The following is a 9,081-nucleotide window of genomic DNA, read 5'->3' as shown; positions in this document are numbered from 1 at the left end:
TTCATTAAAATAAAATAAAAAATAAAAGAAAGAAAAAAAGAAAGAAAGAAAGAAAGAAGAAAAAAGAGTATGTTATTTATGTTGCTTTGTATTCTTGAATATTAGAGTCTTTGATGAGATGGATGACAGGGTTGTCATACGGCACAAGTCATGTAACGGCATGGATCATCCATTAAATTTGAGACACTCGGTAAGCATTAGGGTTCTAGGTGAGGTGGATGATAGGGTTATGGTATGTCACAAGCCAATGGATGACATGGATCATCCATTAAACTTGGAAAACTTGGTCTAGGAGAAATTGTCAATATTTGTTACATCTATGCATTAAATCTATTTTGCTTAGAAGACTATTTTATTTAAAACTTGTTGAATTATTACATGGTTGCACTTGCTGGGTTTCTTCTTAAACTTATCCCTTATTTCTATAGATGATGAACCCATTCAAGGTGATGGTGGCTACTTGGAGGATGAAGACCAAGAGTATGTCTATTTTATTATTCATGATAGATTTGAATTATTATAGAAATTTTTTTTATGGGGGAAGGGGGGTAGCTGAATTATTAGAGAACTTGATTGTACTTCTTGGAAGATTGTTTATGTGTTGATTTATCAGTTCTAATGGCTAATTTGGACATGTTACATTATTTTTTTATGAGATGTTTAATTTACGCTGCTAATCAGTATGCTATCGAATGATTTTTATCAAATTATACATAATTGATGGTTAAGCCCTTCAAGGGTTTCTGGTTCACTGCCTAAGTAAAGTGATCCTGGATAAATGACGACCTTGTCCTTGCATAGAGATTGGGGGCATTACACACCCACCCCCTGGTTTTGTTGATTTGGCTGAACCTCATAGGGTTTGCCAGTTTGAGTATATACATAATTTACTAGAAGGTATCTTCACGTATGAAACATTGTTCAGATGCACAGGTAGGCCAAATGTGACTCAAATACTCAATAGGGGTCTTGTGGATCCGCTCCTTGCCTTGACGGATTTTTCATTCTCTTATTTGAATTCCCTCTCATGCATGAACTGCTTCACCCAAACTCTCTTTCTCAAAGCATCAAACCTTTGACCTCCTTTCTAATCAATGTGAAGATTTACCGTCTAATTACTCATCAACTCTTGGACATAATAGAAACAAAATCCTAATACATAAGTTTATTTATCCCATTCTAAATCACACATAAAGCACAATTGAGTTAATATCAAAGGCCACACAATATGCGAAGATGACAAAGAGCTAGGAGAATATTTTAACATTTGTGACTCTAATCACCAAAGACCTAAGGATTACGTCCCTACAATCAAGTCTTTCAATGGGATCCAAAAGGAACGTTTGATACTAACATGAATAGATCCATGAGACATCAGAGATCAATACATTTCTTAAACCCATGAGACATTAGAGACCAAAAAATCTTTGGCATTTGAAATGTCAATATTGAAGGTACATATATATCATATCCTCATTTGATAAACCTGCCTACATCAAGACACTAGAATTCTTGTCAAAAATTAAACATTCGAAGCTCACCTCAGAGCTAACAAACAAAAATGTTAAAGATCTCTTTTTTACATTCGGGTCTTAAAATCAAATAGCAATCCTTGAAATGAGAATAAAAACATCCATCAAACAGTGCTCAAGCACTTCATAAACAATAAGCTCCAGCCACAAAACATGACAAACCCTTACATTCACTTCCAACACCAACACAGATTGCAAAATCACTATTTTCATCAACTAAAACTCCCAACATCTAAAATCAGATCAGATTCCTTAAGAAAGACATAATTAACCCTCAATTTTAGTCCATAACACCTCACAAACACTTGACTATAAAGAGAGACCAAAATCCAAGGAGATACCTTCAAATCCAACCAAAACTTTACCTTGAGCAACTCAAACCCTTCCAGACCTTGCTGAATTTTGTTAGGTCTCCCCTGTACTTCTCTTTTTCATGTTCCCTTCCCCTCACCCCCCCCCCCCCAACCCTAATTTTTTCCTTCTTGTTTTGTTATAAAAAAATGGCCCACATGTGAAATCATTTTCAGATATGGGGGCATGATTCAGAAAGTGGGCTAACGAATATAAAATTGGGGAATCAGGGATTCTACATTGCCAAGTTCAGATTCCTAGTTGCAGAAATATGTTGGTGATGTAAAGCACAAACATAAACCATATGTTCTAATACCAATCTAAAACAGAAACAACACAGGATAGGGTTTTACCTCAATGATGGGTTCCAAAATAGTGGAAAGAATCGAGTTGCTCAACCCATCGATTTGTTCGAACTCAAACGACCTTATACTTTGATCTTCATATTCTTACTAAAAAAAGAAAAAGATCTTCATATATCATGTATATATGTTCCTCATGAAAAAGGAAGTCTCCACACTGCAAATTCTTGGCAAAAGATGGAATCCCATTGACTATGTAGTAGTCAGTTGAACAAGATTGAGAATGAAAGAGGGAGACTAATTCTCAACACTGAATTAGATTAGGAGTGACTTGCATATAATCAATCCCCACTCTAATTAGAAAACACAAAGAAGAAAGAGACCCAGAGATGTATAAGTGGTCAAGCTGCAAGTCCGACGACCAGTTTTGGATCCTCTATCGCCAAGGGTAGAGGGAACACTACCATCATGCCCAGGCACCACACATTTCAGAGGGAGCCATCGCTGAATACTGACAAGGTGGATTCATCCTGAACGGATGCTGGCGGCCATCAGGGTAGTGATATCCTCTAGCTAGCGTCTGCTTGTATCTTTTAGAACCTCTTGTACAGTTCCCACTGTGAAGGTAAGACCAATCGTGCAGAGAGTCAAGTTGACCTAGTTTGACACCACTGACTGAGCGTACTAAAACGCAGTCAAAATCCTTTATTCCCAGATGAGAAAGTTACAAAAGATCAAGTCCTTATATATTACAGAGACACACAGAGACACACAACTTATTAACAAGCCATGCATGGAGGTTTAATACACAACGAAGAGAACTGGAAACAGACGCGTGTAACACAAAATATCTGAGTTTTTACACATTATAGAGACACACAAGCTTCTTAACTAGCCAAACCAAACAAGTTAAGCAACACGGTTTCCACTCTCCTTCTTCATGCTCACACAGGATATTGAAGATTCAGATTTTAACTTTTCCCTCCTGAAGCCTTGTTTTCATATGGCGGTGGTGTCTTCGGGTCGTGATGGTGGTTTGCTCCAGTTCCTGGATAGTCATTTGTTTGAACAACCAGCTCTGACCTGTGGCCTTCACCATAGTTTCTCTCCTGCTCCACCGAACCCTGCATCATTTATTCAGCTACAAGCTTATTAACAACTACTAAATTGTATGTGATGGATATTCTCTGAAAAGTCAAGGAAGGCTTGTCTCTGGGGAGGTCTTCAGAAACAAATTTCATGGCCAAAATATAGGAGTAATTGAAGGAGTAACGCATGCAAATGATTGGGCTTTCCAAAAAAATGGATTAAACAGATTGTTCAGGTCTGTTTTGGAGGGCCCTAGAGGGATATGATGCACGAGGAAGATCTGGGTTCAGGTTCATCAATGGTCAAGATACCTTGAGGATGTGGAGATTTGACTTTGGCTTCTTGATGTTTATGGGCAAGGCAGTATGCAGATGGGTATATATAGAGCTTTGCTGTCAGAGAAAGATTGTCTAGCTTTGTTTTGCTTTCTTTGGTTAGGGTTCCAGCCTTCTCGTACGGTTAGGGTTCCAGCCTTCTCGTGCTCTCTTTTCTCATCTAGCTTATATATATGGATATTGCTGACACTTCAAACAGAAACTATTGAACCACAGTACACATATATGCAGAGATACAAAACACAGAAACATACACATATCCACACCCACAACTACAAGAGTACCTGAAGGTCTACAAATTCTTGGACTGATGGTAATGGAACATCATTAGTTGCCTTGATGTGAGCTAAAAAGAAACAAAACTTGATAATCAGTATAAATATGAAGATAGTATATATATTTCAAAGAAGAGAACAATAGACAGTAAAAAACCCTAGAAACTGCCATGACCTAAGGAAATCTAGTGTACTAGTAAATGTCATCGATCTTACCAGATGGAGGAAGTGATCTGGAGGAAAGAACACAGGAGAAGCCAAGAAAGAGAAAGAGGAACCCAAGCAGAAACTTATGCTCCATGAAATCAAATTACAAGCAAAACCTAGCTAAGACAGCTTACTGAATTGTTGTTTGATTCGATGCTTGCAGTGGCTAGGGTTTATATAGAAAGCTGATTAAGTTCACTAATTTGAGACATAAATTTTAAATTAGTCTAGTAAGATATAATAATGTCAGGTACTCAGTGCCACTGGCCCAACTTCACATGCTGCTCTTGTTTCAAATTTCTTACTTTTATTCGTGACTCAACAGATGGACAGCTAAGAAACACAATGTAACCGTACGTAGCTTTAGTGCATATCCATACATGGCTAATTACAAACTTACATAGACATTTATGGATATATACAAATATTTTTTGGCAAATTCTGCTCGTGGATTAGGTGTCAAGTTTCTGTGTATCGTGGTGTAATGTGATCCAAGTGGAATTATAAAGGGATGCTGCAGGTCTTCATGGTTTAGGATTTGATGGTACTTTTTTGGGTGAGCAGCTGATTCCTCCTTGTGATTGAGGATCGTGGTCCTACTTTTGTCCACACTTCATTTATTTTTTGCTTCGTTCTTTGTTGAAACACTTAAGTGATAGTCAAAGAGCTGTGTAAATGGAGGTGAAACGCAGAAGATCAAAGTAGACTTGGCATTGTTTATGTCTCTACAGTAGATGTAAATGCAATGCAACCCTTTAGGTTGTTGATTTCTCCACTTTTTTTTTTTTTGGTTGCCAACCCAGGTTCCAAGGCTTTGCCCTGATTAATCCGGTGTTCGACCCGGGTGGCACACCTGGCTGTGGTGGGTGAGTCTCCCAGCAGGGATTTTTTGCATCCACAAGGTTTTGATACCGGAACCTTGCTTAAGCGGACCAAGTTGCTTACAACTTGGACCAACCCCCGTTGGTAGATTTCTCCACTTTAACTTCATTGAAATGCTGAACCTACATCCACAGATAGAACTTGTTAGAAGTACAAGGCTTTTATAGACATGTCCAAGAATGTTTTACATTGTTACAACTCTGATTTTGAATTTTGATTTAAATTGCTTTGGATAAGAACCTCCATTATTGAATGAGTCCAACTACGTAGATGTTTTACTTGGATAAAACTTTGAATTTGATTTTCATATTCGAATATCTTAGTATAAAGTTTACCACGATTGAATGAGTCAACTTGTGGTGGTTCACTTGAGATATGATTCTTCAATTTCGCTTCTTGCGATTTGCTGCACGAGTCCTTGTGGGACTCTTAAAAATTCACTAACACGTCCCCTCAAGCTCAATGGCATGGATGAAACATTGAGATTGGTCAGTAGAAGATTGGACCGTTATATGGAACAGGTTTTGTGAAGATATATATACTAGTCAATCCTTTGTGGACAGGATAATGAACCCCAAGTTGGCGTTTGGCTACCTTGTCATGAACAAAGTGGTAGTCAATCTCCACATTTTTTGTGTGAGCATTAAGGACTGGATTTGCAGTAAGATATGACTCCCCCCACATTATCACACCATAGGACTGGTGTAGATAGATATATATATATAAAATAATAATAATAATAAAAAATAAAAAACTGTAATTCCTTGAGCAAGGATTGGAGCCAAGTTAATTCGGCTGTTGCATTGGCTAATGCTTTGTATACGAATTCTCTTTTGGCTTTTCCTACTATAACGTGCTTGCAAGGGCTTCGTTTAATGTGTTTTCATTCTAAAACGTATCATTATGATCCATATCCATCAAAGAATGTCAGAACATGTCAGAGAGTGCTTTGTGAAGGTGAAAGACAATGTGGAGATCTTCCAAAAGGCTTTCTATATGACGATTCACTTTTTCTAAGGTTAGTACTCATCTTTGTTCATTCTAACTTTCTTTCGTGATTGTTCTACTGCCTAGACCTGGTAGAAGCTTCGAAGTATTGTAATAGCCTAATTCCTCTATTCTCTTTACCCTAGAGTGAATCCCCTATTCACTTTAGATTATCTGTGTTCTTTCAGAATGATTTCGGAAAAGACCTAAGTTTTGATTTGCTGGGTTTTCGATTCCTTTTGCGTTCTTAAATAATGTTAGATCATGTTCTAGTATTATTTTATAATTTTTATGTACTTTAGATGTAGTTTGGAACCCAATCTAGACAGCCTTGATAAAGCTCCCTATTCACAATGAATCAAGGGGACTAAGCACCTCAACCGGTATCCATCCACTTGTATACCCGAGGGATTGATCCACAACCCAATAGATAAGGTCTCAGACAATCACCAATCATTCCACACAATAGACCAATCACGAGTAAGAATAAATCGATGTCATAAATATTACATAAAAAAATATATCAAGTAACAAGGATCTCAGAGGGATCTCAAAACCAAATCGTAGTGCGGAAGTGATGACAAAACTAAAGTAATCAAACTGAAAGGAATAAACTAAGTCAAAATTCTAAATCTTCTAATGTTTTGCCTTCCTCTCCAAACGTTTGTACAATTGCAACTTAGTCAGTGTCTCACTTGTAGTCCCACCAACGAACAAGGCGTCTTCTATCATTATTAATTGCGGCCATAATAGTACTCCACACTGGTACTGGGATCGTACCACGTGTCACAGCTAGTTCCCATTGTTTCCTCAGCTATATAATCAGAGGAAACTGTGCCCAAGATTTCTTCTTCACCTACATAGACATCTAAAAACAACAAATTCCCTAAAGAGTGAGCTCAAAAGAACTCAACAAGTATTCACAAACATAACCATGATCACAGTTTAAGTTAATATCATATGGTGCACCATGACATGAAGTGAAATGCAACAACACTACAATCCTCTAACGAATGTTGGTCTCTATATGGTAGACACACATTAAGATACAATACCAACCTCCTTTGGGTAGGTCTTGTCACTCTAATCTCTCATGGGTTGGTTATTGGTCTTGAGATCCCGAATAAGGGGTATAGTCATCCTTCTCATACTATCACCATGGTTGGGGTTTAGGTCACCACTCTCTCACCACACCATTGGCATGAGAACTATTGCATGTCAGGGATAAGCCTAATCCAATGCAAGTCATCTACTTAGTCACATCATTCTAGGTCTAGATACCTCCCCTCATGCTTCTCGCCATCTTGGTTCAGTATCCTCCCCTCGTCTCGAAGGGGGTGCCATCGTAGTCTTCGTTACCTGTAGGATAATCTAAAAGCATTTGTACAAAAGGAATGAGTTCGAAGAACTTAGCAAGGTAGTTATTCCATATTGAGAAATCATACACATACAGAACATACATAATGCAATGTGATATGGAACATATGATGCAATATGATTCTAACTCTATGAATGCTAGTCTCTAGGGTAGACATGCTTTAAGTCATAGCACCATACTTCTTTGGGTGGTCAGTCACTCCCCCTCAATCATACAAGATATCTTGAGTCTGCCAGGGAAGTTCGATAAAGTCATCTCAAAAACCATGGTAAGGGAATAGGTCACCACTCTCTCACATCACCATTTGGTATAAGTACTGGCGCATGTCACAGTAAAGCCTAGCCTAATGCAATTCATCTACTTAGTCGGTCAAGTCAGATCCAGATATGTCCATTCCTCGCCCCCGGCGATCCTTTCCGGTATCCTTCACACTAGAGTCAGCGAAATCCCGGATTTCGGACTCATCGACCCTATTGGTCATCCACAAATAGTAAACGGGAAGCTCTCGCGTCCTCTCACGGATTGGTTACCGGTCTTGAGCGCCCGTGAGCCCAAGTCTAGCCATTTGCAACCCTACCAATAAATGGCCCCTTTCGGGTATCCGTAGCATGGTTTATGTCCCCTACCGGATTGGTTACCGGCCTAGAGCTCCCATCCAACCATACACTACCACGGGTTGTTCGGTCTTAATGCCCTTCCGATTCGGGTCTGACACGACAATGATAAACCTAGCCAACCAACTAGACAGTCCTATGTATGTCCAAGGACAGAAGTGTCAATAACCCGGGAGAGTGTCGATAGACACCATCGGAGAACATCCCATACTATTCCCTCCGATGCCCAAGGACAGAAGTGTCAATAGAACACTCCCCAATCCCAAGTTGTACGTAAACAATCACATATTCAAGTTCATCATCTTTCATGCATCCAATACATCTTATCATAAAATTTAAATCATGATATTGAAATGAATCATCATAGACAAAAGTAAACAAGAATAGTAAGGTAACATGACAAAAGTATGAAGATGTCAATACTACTGTTCTAACACATATATAACAGTCTTATAAAGATTTAAAAGTAATCAAAAGGTTCTATTCATAAACAAGAACATAAATCATAAGTTGGGGATCTATATGTTTATGGAGATAACCATTCTTACCTTGGGTTGAATTGATGATGAATTGAGAGTACCAAGAAATAGTCCAAAATAATTGTTAAGGCCCTAAACAAACATCAATAATAAGTTAGAGAAGAAATTAGGAAGATTGGATATTAATTGGATCAAAACTGGCCAAGGTTGCTGTCAGCAACAACTTTGGTCGATGGTTTTGGTCGATGGTATCGACCAAAAGGATCGACCAAAATTTCCTTCGAGACAGAATGATGGATTTTGGGTGTTTTCATCCGAAATTGGTGTTCCGGTGTTCGGATCAATCTGAAACTTGGAGGAATACTTAACAATAGTAGTAGGACACTATAAGTCAAGAAATTTACCCAATCCAATGGTCCAAACAAAAAGCCCAAAATTGAGCTAACAAGTTCAAGTGACAAACATCATGGCATGAGTTGGGATTGATTGCATTGTCATGGAAATGGCATGTAATAGCTAGGGGAACTAATAGAATTTCGATTGGAATCATATAGAAGTGATAAACATGAACATAGCATGTCCTACAACTCAGTTTGGTGCAAAATGTTATGATGTTAATAGAAAAATTGAGGAATACATATGCTAGGCAT

At 38.3% G+C, this 9,081-nt stretch overlaps 1 long non-coding RNA gene across 1 annotated transcript; it reads right to left on the bottom strand.

Moving 5' to 3' along the window:
- Positions 1 to 2,933: 2,933 nt before the first annotated feature.
- Positions 2,934 to 4,215, bottom strand: LOC149018747 (uncharacterized). Its single transcript, XR_016172789.1, has 3 exons — positions 4,101 to 4,215; positions 3,894 to 3,955; positions 2,934 to 3,309 (listed from the first exon to the last, which is right to left on the bottom strand). It is a non-coding gene; the product is annotated as an uncharacterized LOC149018747 (long non-coding RNA).
- Between the last annotated feature and the right edge of the window lie 4,866 nt (positions 4,216 to 9,081).

This window comes from Hakea prostrata, chromosome 4, assembly GCF_041222555.1.
Source record: "Hakea prostrata isolate BN-2017 chromosome 4, UWA_Hpros_2, whole genome shotgun sequence".
Lineage (NCBI taxonomy): Eukaryota > Viridiplantae > Streptophyta > Magnoliopsida > Proteales > Proteaceae > Hakea > Hakea prostrata.
This window is presented reverse-complemented; position numbering and strand designations above follow the sequence as displayed.